This window comes from Acomys minous (genome assembly GCF_964271855.1).
Source record: "Acomys minous genome assembly, chromosome: 3".
NCBI lineage: Eukaryota > Metazoa > Chordata > Mammalia > Rodentia > Muridae > Acomys > Acomys minous.
Genome location: NC_140485.1, coordinates 117808962 through 117823511, shown reverse-complemented (window position 1 = coordinate 117823511; position 14550 = coordinate 117808962). Strand labels below are relative to the sequence as shown.

The 14550-nt window shown below is 41.5% G+C and overlaps 1 long non-coding RNA gene across 1 annotated transcript in view; it reads left to right on the top strand.

The window, feature by feature from the left end:
• The window catches only part of LOC311595145, a 133944-nt gene that overhangs the window by 90571 nt on the left and 28823 nt on the right, over window positions 1-14550 (top strand). The window lies entirely within an intron of this gene.

The following is a 14550-nucleotide window of genomic DNA, read 5'->3' as shown; positions in this document are numbered from 1 at the left end:
TTTATTAAACAAAAGATAATTAGCTCCAAGCAGTAATTAGCATCAAAATACATCAGACCATCTCCCAACAGTCATCCCACACAACTCTGGTGCCTTGATGACATTTTCCAGTTTCCTTGGATGAGTCATCCCAATCTTTACTTCGTGCTCACGGGACCTTCTCCCCCGCTTCATTTGACGAACACAAATAGAAATCTGCCACCTGCTATCTATAACCCAAAAAGGGGCCCCTCTCCCCAGGAGTCCATCATCCTTGAATATCTCTCTCTCTCTCTCTCTCTCTCTCTCTCTCTCTCTCCCTGTGTGTGTGTGCACATACATACATGTATATCTGTCTCTGTGCCTAAATTCTCATTTTCATAAAAAGATCAGTCATATTGAATTATGCCACATCTAATATTCATTGACAGTCTAATAGTGATTGATGTGACAATCTTACATGGAAAATATTTCCAAATAAGGTCACATTCATCACCATAGGTTTGAAAGTTTAGGAGGGAGTAGAAAACATTTTGACCATGGCACATGCAACCATTGTTGCAAAAGGCATACACACACAATACACACACCACATATCACACACCACACACACACACACACACACACACACACACACACACACAGAGAGAGAGAGAGAGAGAGAGAGAGAGAGAGAGAGAGAGAGAGAGAGAGAGAGAGAGCAAAACAGAACCATAGAAATACCACACCACAATGCTGTTCCTGTAAAGATGTTACTCTAAGCAGCAGAAGTGGTAGGAAGGCCTTGGTTGTGCTCTTTAACTTCTGCCTTCTAAATTGTGTGTGCTTATGTCTGCTTGGTAGAAACTAGGCCTTAAGAGAAAATAGTGCTGTAGGGGAAACCTGAGAAATGAGATAAGATATCCAGGTTTTTTTTAGCTACCTTAAAATCTGCTATGAGAGGATCGGGATGGAGACGGACGAGCTAAAATGGATGTAGCATGGCAGTCTGTACTTTCTTCTCCATGGGAAAGCAGAGATTTGTAACCAATGTTGAAAAGATGAACGAGAGACTGGGTAGTGCAGTGAGTTCAGTAATGGGGTCATTGGTTGTAGTGAACTGCTCTCCATCAGGGACATGACTTACTAAATGGTCTTCAACTACCCCTATGTGGTACTTGAATTTAACTAGGTCTAGGGATTTAAGTACCTTTTAAAAAGTGATTTTTCTTCTTACCAATGATAATATATTAAACCTAATGTCTTTGAAATTTGTCAGAGCCTAAGCTAAAAAGAGTATGTAAGTACAAAGGAAAGGAAAAAGAACAAAAAACAAATCTCAATTTGCACCTGGCTGGCTAATGGTGTGAGCCCACTTATTCTTGCAAATTAGAGGTACTTTGTCTCCTATTAGCCCAACATTTCTATTGCCAAAACTGGAAATCTGTCTTAGAATGAATCTCAAAACTCAGCCACCCTAATTCAGTTCCTGCGCCATTTTCTGAGTCCTGTTCAATTCCAGATGGGTGCATTTAACAACCTGGTATTCTCATGGTTCTCCGTGTTCTAGGCTTCTTTCCTGCTGTGACTGGAGTTATTCTTGCTAGAACCCAAGCCTGACTAGGCCAAACCCATCCTTCAAGTCCCTGTTGGGATTGGTGTCACTGATGGTTGCTGCAGAAGGCTGTGTTATGCTTTTAAAGCCTCATAGTCCCTCAGTCCCTCTGCTCTGTTCTTTAACCTCTGCAATGCTGAAACGGCTTCATAGTCCCTCTGACCAAAACAAAAACCAGCGCAAAGACCACAGTGAGACCTAGGTTTTATTTGATAGTGAAACCTGATAGCTTTCAAACTTAGAACCTGAGCTTTTAGCAACCAGTTCAGCTCGGTTCATTCTCTTTGTGGTCAAGAAGAACCAAGGCTAAAGTCCTACCTGTGGGCAAAAAATTCTTGTCTCCAATATTGGCTCATTATTTCAAAGAAAGGAGGAGGAGGAAGAAGAGGAAAAGGAGGGGGGGGAGGAGGAGGAAGTAGAGGAAGAGGAGGAGGAGGAGGAGAAAAGAAGAGAAGCAGCAGCCTCTAAGTGAGTAAATGTGCAATAATTGGAATGTTTTCATTAAATCAGGCCACACAGGAATGAGTAGATTGCATCCTATTGCACCAGTGGTTTATAAACTTAATGCCTTCTGTTGCCAGCTAAAGTAAACCACCAGAAATAAATTATAATTTTAAATATAATGTCAAATATAAGAAGCAAAAGTTGATGAAACTGTAATATAGAAGAGTCAAATTTATTATCACAGTGGAAGGCTTTAATAGTAGCTACTGACTTATTAAACAATGAATCAAATACATGCAATATCTGAGTAACAAAGTTTGCAAACTTGAAGTAATGAACATTTATATAACAGAGTACCCAACCACTAGCCAACGGAAATTCTTCTTAAGCAAACACAAACTACTTACAGTATTCTGGTTCTACAGACCATGCAAACACTGAACAAGTGTATTGTTACTAAAAGGTAAGACTTTCTTGTCTGGAATATTGACCTTATGTAAGTGTTCATAACTAAAATTATGAATTATACATAGTTGCACGCAGCACATAGCAATCTAATAGACAAACAGCACCCTTCCTTCTCCCGTACAAAGCATAGGCTTGTATTTTGTCTTTCCTGGCAATGCTTTGCTATGACATGTACATGAGTCTACCCATTTTTTGAGATGCTGTTCACTGTCACTGTTAGTGCCAATATCCAGGCCAACCTCAAATGGCAAAATATGTCATATGAACCGAACACCCCAATCACAATTGTTCAATTTCCTCACATGGCTATTGAAGTAGATGAAAAAAAGTTTTGCAACTCTTAGGAAAAGTCTTCATCATCTTGGAGAGTGGTACCAATTATACCCGCCTAAAGTTACAGGTAGGAATGTAATGGGTTATATTCAGTCTCAGCAGGGATGTTCCTTAAGCAGGAAGGCACACAACTCAGAACAGCTTCAGGAAGTCCCTGAAACTGATCAAATTCGCTAGACCTCCTCCATCCAGAGTAAACAAAGCCAAGATGCTAAGACTCTTTTTCAGACTCGGCAAGCTGCAAAAACCTTGAGACCAAACAAGGTGCCTGGGAGAAGCAGAGACTTGCAGAGCTGCCTGAAAGAGGTTTAGACCAAAGTCACTTGGAAAGGTCACTCTCCAACCTGTTGAGCTGCCTGCAGGCTGTGCAGTGTGCCCAACTTTTGTGAGCTGTCTGTCACCCATGCTGAATTGGTGGGCTTTAGTAATGCCAAAGCCTTTGGGTCATTTCTGATTGTGTGAGTGAGTCTAATTAAACTCGTTGGTTCACCATGTTGGACTTTAGTGGCACTTTGGTCAGTGATGGGCTCCCGCTTTGGGTTGAGTAGACACCTGGGGGTGCCTCCCCAGGAAAAGTTTTTCGCCACACAACAGGTCGCCTCGCCGGGATGCATTTTACGCCTTTATATAGTGGGGTTGGTTTTTTCTTCTAATCACTAGCATTTCATTTCCATCTGCTGAGGGTGTACCTTCTGAGGCTTGTCTCAAATGCTTCATTCCTTCGCTTATGAAGAAGGGAACTAAAAAAATGAGCCAGTTTCAGAACTGAAAGGAAAAAGAATGGAAAGGGGAAAAGAAAATTTGAAGCAGTTCTGGGTCTGTGGTGAATGCCAACCATCTCCTGTTCCTGAGAAGCCCTCTGTACTTGGAAATCTGCACTTCTGGCCTTAGCCTTTCATTTCTGTCTTTGCTGTTTTCTCACATCTTTCTTTTTCACCCATTTGCAACTTTCCCCCAATGTATTTGTGATTTTAATGCTAACCTTGTGAAACGGCTTCTTGTGAGAAGTGAACTTGGGTGCCAAGCCTTGAGCAGCAGACCCTGCTCTCCCCCCTTATCTCAAAAATGGTCTACAAAGTGAGTCCAGGACAGTCAAGGCTACACAGAGAAACCCTGTCTCGAAAAACCAAAAAAAAAAAAAAAAAAAAAGAAAATACACGACTTATTTTTCCACACCGCACCAGCATGCTTCCTGAAACGGGCCTGTTCACTTTAAGAATTTTCTGGTTTTATTTCTTTTTATTTCTTTCTACCTGCTCGCTGGTACTGTGTGTTGAACCAATGCTCTTGGATGTGCCGGGCAAACTCTCTACCACTGAGCTATATGGCCCACACTGACTTTTTTTAAATTTTTTTTTTCTTAGAGTCTCACTAATGTTGCTCCAGGTAACTCTGTAGCCCACACAAGCCTTGAACTTGTGAGCCACCTGCCCCAGCTTCCCAGTGTGTGTTACAAGCCTGTGCAGCTAAGTCTCTCTCCTTTGACGTTCACCCTCTCATTTGTCATCTATCCGCCATTCTAAGGGTAGCCAGGAAGTTACTGAACCAAGCACAAGGAAGGAAAGTGCAGGGAAATCTGGTGCAGCTTTGTTCTGGAGAAAATCTACACTTGCTTCCAGTGAACAAACATCTGCTTAGTGCCGACTATAGACGGATTCTGCCAGCCTCCAAAAGGGATCCACGTGACGTATGACAAGACTCACCCTCAAGGACTTCCTAATACTCCAATGGATATTTTATTTCACCATTGCATAAATAATGATGCTTTTTCCTGTAGAATAGCTGTCGCTTTTGGAGTGTCTACAGATGGTGGAACGGATGGTACATGTTGCCTTATTTGGCATTGCCAATAAGGGCTATTATTTCCATATTTGTGGATGAGGAGACAGAGGCTCAGAAAGCATAACCTGCTTGCTCCGTGCATATGTAACAACTGAGAAAAGCAGAACTTGGTCTTACTCTGGCTTCAGTGTGTGCCTCCTATGACAGTGAAGATGTGCTTGCTGTTGTGAGTTACACGCCTCACGGCACCAGCAAGACAATGGCTCAGGTAACACGCCTGTGTACTCCAGAATTTGACTAATCCAAGTAATTAAGGATAGAAGCGAGGAACACTTAATTTTAGAAAGGCAGCCAATAGCCAGATGAAGTCCTGCCAAGAACGGAATCTAGCCTGGAAGTTTCCTACTCCATTCTGGGTCTTTCCATCTTTAAAACATACTGATCAAACACTTGTTTTATGTTTCCCTTTTAAGGCATTAAAGCGTGGTATAATAATTCAGAGTTTTAGCATCATTATTGAAATATATGTATATAATAACCATTTACTACATTTGTTCTTGGCAGACATCACATGTGTTTCATTTTATACAGAATGCACTGAATAGGGCTTTTTTTTCCCCTTCCTTTTTCTTTTTCTTTCTTTTTTTTTAAATGAACTAGGCACTCCTTATTGTTTTAGAGACCAATTCTTTTGGGCCAGTGGCCTCTTTCCCCAGGCCTTTTCTAAAAATATTCAAACAGCAATACCATTGTGATTCGTCAAATGGGAACTGGAAACAACAACATAAACATATCAATCCCAAATCTTGCCCTTGAGGTTGTATCATCCTGACTCGGGTCCCAAACATGAAGATGGGGGTGGAAAACACTGTTGCCTGCAGACTGTGTCCTTGGGGGGCGAGGGTCAGCAGCCAAAGGCCATGTCAGTATATGTGAGTGACTGGGATTGGTCTACGAAGTTTCTTTACTTGCAGTAGCAAAGCAGAGGTCTTCTTTCCCAGAGGAAGTGGCAGGCTTTCAAGGCATCAGCATCTGCTTGCAGCTCCTTCTAAACAACTATCACGCAAGGTTTCCCCATCCCAGCAAACATGTGTTCACGGGGTCATATACAAGGTCCAGACAAAGCAGAGACTTTCTTCTGCTGACTATAGTACATGGTTTGAGTGGTGATAAAACAAAATTCAGTTTTATCATCATCGGACATCGTCAGCGTCTTTCTTTGTGATTCTTCCACAGGCATACTGTGAGAATTTGGCTTATCTGTCTAACTGAAAACAAAACAAAAACAAAAACAAACAAACAAAAAACTGCACTCACAGGCACTTTAATATTGCCTACTTGTTTTCTGATAGTTTTAAAGTTAAGTTCCCTCAGCTTTCCAGATGAAAGGTTTGGTACAAGCAGCCCCCATGATGGAGGAGATGAGCAAAGGGCCAGGCCTTTTACTGCTGGAGGATATTTCTGGAGTGAACTCACTTTGCCTCTGAGTTCTGCATTAAATCCAAAGTGGGCTACAGCTTAATATAGTCAGGTAGGATAAGCTGCCTTTGTTCAGGCACCGAAGCACTTTCATTAATTAGGATTTGGCTTGGATCATGGGAGTAAGGAGGCTTCAGCAATGACTGCTCTTGACACTCTGAAACTGCTTTTATGTTCTTAAAATGTGCCTAATCCTGAATTTCAAAGAATAGGAAGAATTATGGGGAGCTGGTAAATCAGAAGCGATTATGATCTTCCTGTAAATCGCAACATAGGGCATTTAAACAAATCTCCTTAGGCTCCAAACTTATCTTTTGATCTTCTTACTGGAAAAATTGTAAAAGTAAGATGTGTTTAATTTCTCCTACTTGTCCACGGTATGTCAGGGGAAGGGTAAGCCGAGGAAGTTTGCAGTGTTGTAAAGTGCTGTGAAAAGTAGAGGGAGAGGCTGAGGCACTTACAAGCTGTGTTCCTTCACTGCTTTTCCTGTACAAGAATTCTGCATTGAGAGGATCATTGGTTTCCTGGTTCTAGCCCTCTGTGGTTTTAGTTCGAGAAACATCCAAACATAAACTTCCAAAATGCGTAAGCCACAGATGCAACATTCGAGATCTCTCTCTCCTTGGTGGCGGAGACAGACGTAAACACTAAGGAGAAGGAGGCTGGAGGTGTTGTGGTGAGAGCAGGACAAACGACATGCTTGAGAAAGACACGGTCTAATGTGGCCGGGAGGGCTTTCAGGAACACTTGTATTGATTGGCACTTAGGATACGTTTAAGAAATGATTTTCTGGAGACTATTAGCCAGGGAATCGAGGCAGGAGGGTTCATCCAGGAAGTGATGTGAAGGCAGATGCTGTGCAACGAGGAGACAAAGAGGGGAGACAGGAATGGGTTTTGAGGACAGAGTCTGGAGGAAGTTGATGCTCTCGTACTACTGATGGCCTTTAAAGGAAGACGTTGTTTAAAAGCAGACTATCTTCAATCTCCTTCTTTCAGATTCACTCAATCTTTACGGCCATCCTTGAGTAAGCTGTCTTATCAGATGTTCTTTTTTATACACTTCACTAAGGCATCCAAGGATTGTAGAATTGGCTTAGAAATGGGCCATCACTATGAACTAGCTGTTAGAGCTGGAAGCAGCCGTCAAAGTCACTTAATTCAACTTTGTATTAGTTCTTGCTGGTATAATAAACACTTGCTGTCTTAAAACCACCAGAACACACTGTTGTAGTTCTGTAGGTCACGTGTCCAAGGTCACTTCACTGGGCTGAAGTCAAGCTGTCCACTAGGTTGGTTCTTTCCGGAGGATGTGATGGGAGACTGTCTTTTTCTGCTTCTTGAGTATGAGTGTGTGCATTTGGCTTGTGCCCAGCTCCTGCTGTCTTCAAGTCATAGCATTACAAACCCTGCTTCTCTGGCACGTTGCCTTCTCCTCCAGCTCTGACTCCTTATGGGTACCTTTCATGAAGACTGAACTGCTCCTGTCACTTGGTCTAGCATAGTTTTGCACGCCAATTTTCTTAACCAAAATGTATTTGTGAAGTTCTTTATGCCATATAATATTCATAGGTTTCAGGGTTAGAAAGTAAACACTTTGGGACAGCATTATTTAACATGTACAAACTTCCATATTTTATTTTGTCGTTGTTGGTTTGTTGTTGTTTTTGGTGTTTAAAAAGAAATTATTTATTCACTTTACATCCTAATTGCAGCCATCATCTATTCCCAGTCCTGTTCCCCCTAGCCCCTACGCACCTCTTCTCTCATTTTCCCATCTCCTTTTCCTCAGAGAAGGGGGAGGTCCTCCATGGGTACCAACCCACCCTGGCACACCCTGGCACACCCTGGCACATATTAAGTTGCTGCAAAACTAGGCGCATCCTCTCCCACTGAGGCCAAACAAGGCAACCCAGTTAGGGAAATGGGGATCCAAGGGGAGGCATCATCATCAGAAAGGGGCCCACTCCAGTTGCTGTGGGATCCACATGAAGACCAAACTGTGCATCTGCTGCTACATATGTGCAGGGGGCCTAGGGCCAGTTGGTGCATACTCTTTGGTTGGTGGTTCAGTTGCTATGAGCCCCCATGGACCCAGGTTAGTTGACTCTGTAGGTCTTTTTATGGAGTCTTTGACCCCCACAGCTGCCCTAATTGTTCCCCCAGCTCTTTCACAGGACTCCCCAAGCTCTGTCTAGTGTTTATCTGTGGGTCTCCGGATCTGTTTCCATCAGCTGCTGGGTGAAGCCTCTCAGAGGAGTTGTGCTAAGTTCCTGTCCACAAGCATAGCAGAGTAATACTAATAGTGTCAGGGATTAGTCCTTCCCCATGGGATGGCTCTCAAGTAGAGCCAGTCTTTGGTTGACCATTTTCTCAGTCTTTGCTCCATCTTTGTCCCCGCATATCTTGTGGGCAGGACAAATTTTGGATTAAAGGTTTTGTGGGTAGGTTGGTGTCCTTATCTCTCCACTGCAAGTCCCAATTGGCTGTAGGATGTAGTCACTTCAGGCTCCGTATCCCCAGCTGGTAGGAGTGTCAGCTAGGGTGAACCCCCCCATAGACTTCCAGGGCCTCCCCTATTCTAGGTCTCTGGCAAATCCCAGGGATATTCCTCTACCTCCAATTTCCATTCTCTAACCAGCCCTCTCTCCCCAACTCTCCCCACTTCTACTTCCCACCTTCTCTCCTCCCCATCTACCCAGATCCCTCCCATCCACCTTTAATGCCTATTTTATTTCCCCTTCTGAGTGAGATTCAAGCATCTTTCTTTTGGTCCTCCTTGTAGCTTAGCTTCTTTGTATCTGTGCATTGTAGAATGGTTATCCTGTATTATGTGGCTAATATCCACTTATAAGTGAGTATATACCATGCATGTGTTTCTGGGTCTGGGTTACTTCACTCAGGATAATTTTTTTTCTAGTTCAATCCCTTTTTTTTCTGCAAATTTCAAAATGTCCTTGTTTTTAATAGTTGAGTAGTATTCTGTTGTGCAAATGTACCGCAGTTTCTTTGTCCGTTCTTTGGTTGAGAGACATCTGGGTTGTTTCCAGCTTTGATCTATTATGAATAAAGCTGCTATGAGCATAGTTGAGCAAATGCCCTTGTGGTTGGTGGAGCATCTTTTGGGTATATTCTCAGAAGTGGTATAGCTGGGTCTCGAGGTAGAACTATTGCCATTTTTCTGAGAAACTGCCAGATTGATTTCCAAAGTGGTTGTATAAGTTTGCATTACTACAGGCAATGGAGGAGTATTCCCCTTTCTCCACAACCTCTCCAGAAGGTTCTGTTGCTTGAGTTTTTGGTTATAGCCATTCTGACTGGTGTGAAATGGAACCTCAGGATAGTTTTGATTTGCATTTCCCTGATGACTAACGACACCAAACATTTCAGAAGATGGAAACATCTCCCATGCTCATGGATCGGTAGGATTAACATAGTAAAAATGGCCATCTTATAAACAGAAATCTACAGATTCAATGCAATTCTTATAAAATATCAGCACAATTCTTTACAGACCTTTAAAGAACAATTCTCAATTTCATATGGAAAAAAACCAGTATAGCTAAAACAATCCTGTACTATAAAATAACTTCTGGGGGTATCCCCATCCATGAGTTCAAGCGGTACTACAGAGAAATAGTAATAAAAACTGCATGGTACTGGCATAGAAACAGACTAGTAGACCAATGGAATGGAACCAAAGACCCAGAAATAAACCTATACACCTATAGACACTTGCTTTTTGACAAAAAAGCCTAATCCGTACAACATAAAAAAACATCTTCAACAAATGGTGCTGATCTAACTGATGTCTACATGTAGAAAAATGCAAGTAGATTCATATATATCACCCTGCACAAAACCAAAGTCCAAGTGGATCAAAGACCTCAACATAAAACCCGTCACACTAAATCTGTTAAGAGAGAAAGTTGGGAAGAGCCTTGAACTCTTTGGCACAGGAGACAACTTCCTGAACCAACAGCTCAGGCACTAAAATCAACAATTAATAAATGAGACCTTATGAAGCTGAAAAACTTCTGTAAGGCAAAGGACACTGTCAACAGAACAAAATGACAGCCCACAGACTGGGAAAAGATCTTCACCAACCCTACATCCAACAAAGGGCTAATGTCCAAAATATATAAAGAACTCAAAATATTATACACCAAACAAACTAAATAACCCAATTAAAAAAAAATAGGGTACAGAGCTACACAGAGAATTCTCAACAGATGAATCTCTAATGGCTTAGAAACTTCCATATTTTAAACAGAAGAGTTTCTGCTGGCTTGGTCTAAAGCCATACATCAGCTGCCATGAGCTAGTAACAGCTGGACCAATATACTCACTGCTATTGCTTGCCAGTCTTCTTCCAAGTTATTATGCCAGTCTGTCATAGTCTTCATGAGGAGCTGGTACTCTTTAAAGGAAGCAAGAGCTGCTGGGCCTGGGACCTGGCAGAAGCATCCACATGGGCACCAGGAAAGAACCATTGTCAGAGAGAAATGACTGGTCTTGCACCATAGAGAGCTGAAAAAAAAAATCTTCAAGGAATGGTGAAGAGATTGGGCAGAAAAGAAGAAACTGAGAAGTATATCAAGAAAAAAAAAAAGCACCAGGAAATGACACAGAGAAATAAAGGATATGTTATAGTTGAGGTGAATTAAAGAGAAAAAAGAAAAACCATTATATCTATTTTATAACGTCACGGTTGGTGTGTATGTACACATACATGTGTGTGTTTTCAAATAAGTTATTCCTAAACATGTTCTCTTCATTAATATCTACATTAGGGTTTATCTTCTACACTGCATCGTTTCAATACAAATGATCAATATATGATTTTTATTGATTCATCCTCCGCAAATAAATTCTGCTCAGCACAGAGACAATAGTTTATCTCTCACTGAGCGTATCACATAGTGCAAACAGGTGCTTTAAATAGCTTAAATCAGTTTAAAGGTAGTACATGGGATATAGAATGCTTCTGTTATTAGCATTTCTGTTTTAAAATATTCTGGGGGAAAAACAATCTAATTTTGTACTTTAACCAAAAGAAAAGCTTCAGGCAGATGTAAAGATGGCATGTTTTTGAAACTAACAAGGAAAGTGATGATAACGAAGAAACAGCACAAGCATATTGACACAAAGTTGGAAAGGCGATGCCAGGGAAGAAATAGAATGTTCAGAAGGAAAGGGAAAGCTTTACAAATTATTTTTAACTTCAAATGTGATGAGGGAAGGAGGATATAAAGTTATTCCACATTATTACATAAGAAAGCATTTCTGATCAGCGATACCAAAATAGAAACAAAAATGTTTCATCTCTACAGAAGAGTAATCTATTAAAAAAAAATTGGACAACATAAATGAGGGAGAAGGGAAATTGAGTTGAAAGAATGTGGACCATTACCAATATATTTGCTAAGCAATATTGAATTATTTTCTACTTCTCTGTCTTATAATTTCCCTAATTGCCTTGCACAGAGAAAGCTTTTATGCTACAATTTATAGGAAGGTCATTATTCTCTCTCTCTCTCTCTCTCTCTCTCTCTCTCTCTCTCTCTCTCTCTCTCTCCCCCCCCCCCCGCCTCCCTGCCTTCCTCCCCCTCTCTATTCCTCCCTCTCTTCTATCTCCTGATAATTCTTTCTATCCTCTGAAATTCAGCATTATGTACATTTTAACAACTTAAAAGCTATTTGCAGGTGTTAGCCATCACTTTAGTGCCTGTTAACAAACTTCATATACAATAGATGCTTGCTAACATTATGACAGTGACTGTTAGTATTAGGATTGCTGAACGTGTTTTACTGTGTCCGTGTCAGCAATCTTAAATATCTAATTCACTTTTCTCGGTATAACTGCTGTGCAACGTGTTTGGCCTTTATTGATCCATCCTCCTCTCTATTGGATTCTACTCTGTGGAGGAGCAATAGTTTCCATCTCATTCTGTGTCCCATGGTGAGAAAGAAACATGACACAGTAAACAAGAAGGAACTAAGGCCTTCCTTCCTATAAATGGCAGTATAGGTGTTGAAATAAATCTCTGTACATTTCCTTTGGTGCCACATAACCTCTGTGATTAACCTGCACCTCACCAAAGGCAGGTAAAATAAGGTGTGCTTATGAATGGTATTGAGTGAGGTAACACTGAGCAGTTGCGTGGTGCTGCGACGATCATGGACGGACCAGAAAGTCTGTGCATTGAGGGGCAAGGAGCCTTTGTCCTCCTGCGCTCTGTTTTTATCTTCCTGATATTTATTTCTCAAACAAAAACAGATTCCTTTGTGATGAAAATGAATGCCACCTAAGCTGGAATGCCCATATATTGGTATATAGTGCGTGTCATCTGTTGGTGATCATGGCGCTGCAGCACGCGCTGTTTAGGGTCCTGCTGTCAAACACTGACAACAGACGCTGGCCAGACATCCCGAGAAAGCTTCCCATGTGAAATAAATATACAGCTAGACAAAACAGAGGAAAAAGCAAGCCCAACCCTGGTAAATTTGTATCATTTAGGAAAGACTTTCATTTTTATTTTCCTTTTTATCCATTCACTGACATTCTCTAAACTTTCTAACTTGCTGGTCCTGTCCAGTTCTTGCAAATAGCTTTTATAATCTTTTTTTGATGAGTGAGTTATATTGTTGTGTCTTTCCTGAAGGTCTCCTCTTCCGTGCTCACTCATCTCTTCCCCAGCATCTGCCTCTGCCAGGTGAGCTGCTACCAAGCTTCCACACAATGAAGAGGCAAGAAGCAGCTGTTTTTTGTTTGTTTGTTTGGTTGGTTGGTTTTTTGAGACAGGGTTTCTCTGTGTCCTAGACTCAGACTCACAGAGATCCACCTGCCTCTGCCTCCCCATGTGCATCACACCCTGATGAAGAAAGCCCCTCTTCCAGGTCACTGGGATGCTGACTGAAATTTCTGGGAATAGCTCTTTTTCCAGAACTCCCTTGAGGCATTTTAGGTGAATTTTTGAATTAAAACAAACTTCAGTTATTAAATGAAATCTACCATATGAAAAATCACATTTAAAAGGTAGAAAAACATTAAAGTAAATATTTTTGAACATTTTATAGACTTTAAATGAGATAAAACGCATCATTTACTGTTTTGTTACTTAACCTTCAGAAGTAAGAATTCTAATTTGTGATCAATTGAGAGCCCAGTCATAAAAGAAATACCTTCAAGGTCTAAATTGCAATGGGAAGGCATTTCCAGCCCACCTACAGTCTTCATTGTACTCTGAGAGTTTTATGTAAGTGAACTTATTTTTCCATAACACTGAATTCATCTTAGCTTCTGAATGTTACAACTTAGTCAATTATTATAAGTCCTTTAAAAATAAGTACTGTCTTTAGGAACGTAATGCAAAACACATGATTGTAGCCAGAATACCGGTTTTAAATGTTTAATTTTAGTTCCCCACTTGACTGATTGGATGATGGTTGTATTTGCCAATGTGAGCTGATGCCAACAATGATAATGGGCCAATGTGGGGAGGGACACACTAACAGTGATTAGGAATAAATGAAGTCTTCTGAGGTAAGATGGCAGAATTTTCCTTTTCTAATCCCGTAGCTGGGGAAAGTTAAGGACAACAACAGAAAGACCATATTCATATGAAAGAGGGATAATATTAGGATTTAAGAACAGTGATATATATTCTCTCTCTCTCTCTCTCTCTCTCTCTCTCTCTCTCTCTCTCTCTGCCATAAGTGTCATGCTAGGGTATTCATACCATTTTGTGATACATGGCTCCCCCAAACCTTGTTGTAACATCAGTATATTACCCCTGGGCATAAAAGAATAAAAAAAGAGGTGACAGGACAGTTCAAAGACATGGAGAAACAAAAAAATGAGGAAACCAAAGTGAACAGTGTCCCGAATGGCAGCCAGCCCTCATCTCAGGGGTGGAGAAGCTGATGCCGAATCCATAAGTTAAGGCAAGCAGGCCTTGTGAGGCCAGAATGACTACTCCAGCTATAGAAAAACCCCATAGTTCTCACAAGACGCATGGCTAGTGGAAGACTTAGGTCCCACGGTGACTCCCCCCTGAGCAGCAAGCCAGCACTGGAGAAGAAATTCATTGGGTTGCTCATATCAGAATGCTACAGTCAAACATTATCCTCAGGGACTGCCTATCACTTGAGACTAAGCTACCTGGGGCCACAAGGCACAATCACAATCTAGGGAACCCCCTATCACAGATACAACGGTTGGATTGACTATTGTAATTGGGAAGGGTCGGATGTTGACATCCCGAGGAAGTTAAGCAGCCAGGAGATTGAACTACAGGACAGGTGGTGTCAGCCCTTTCTTCATGGTCAGAAGTGACCATGCTGTATGGGACTGAGAACTATCAGCCTAGGAGTAGGGGTTGGTTAGAGCTCGCAAGCCTCCTCTCTTGCGTTGGGGGCTTCCTGCTGAGTAGGAGCTAGACTGCTGAAACAAAAAAGCAAAATGTCACA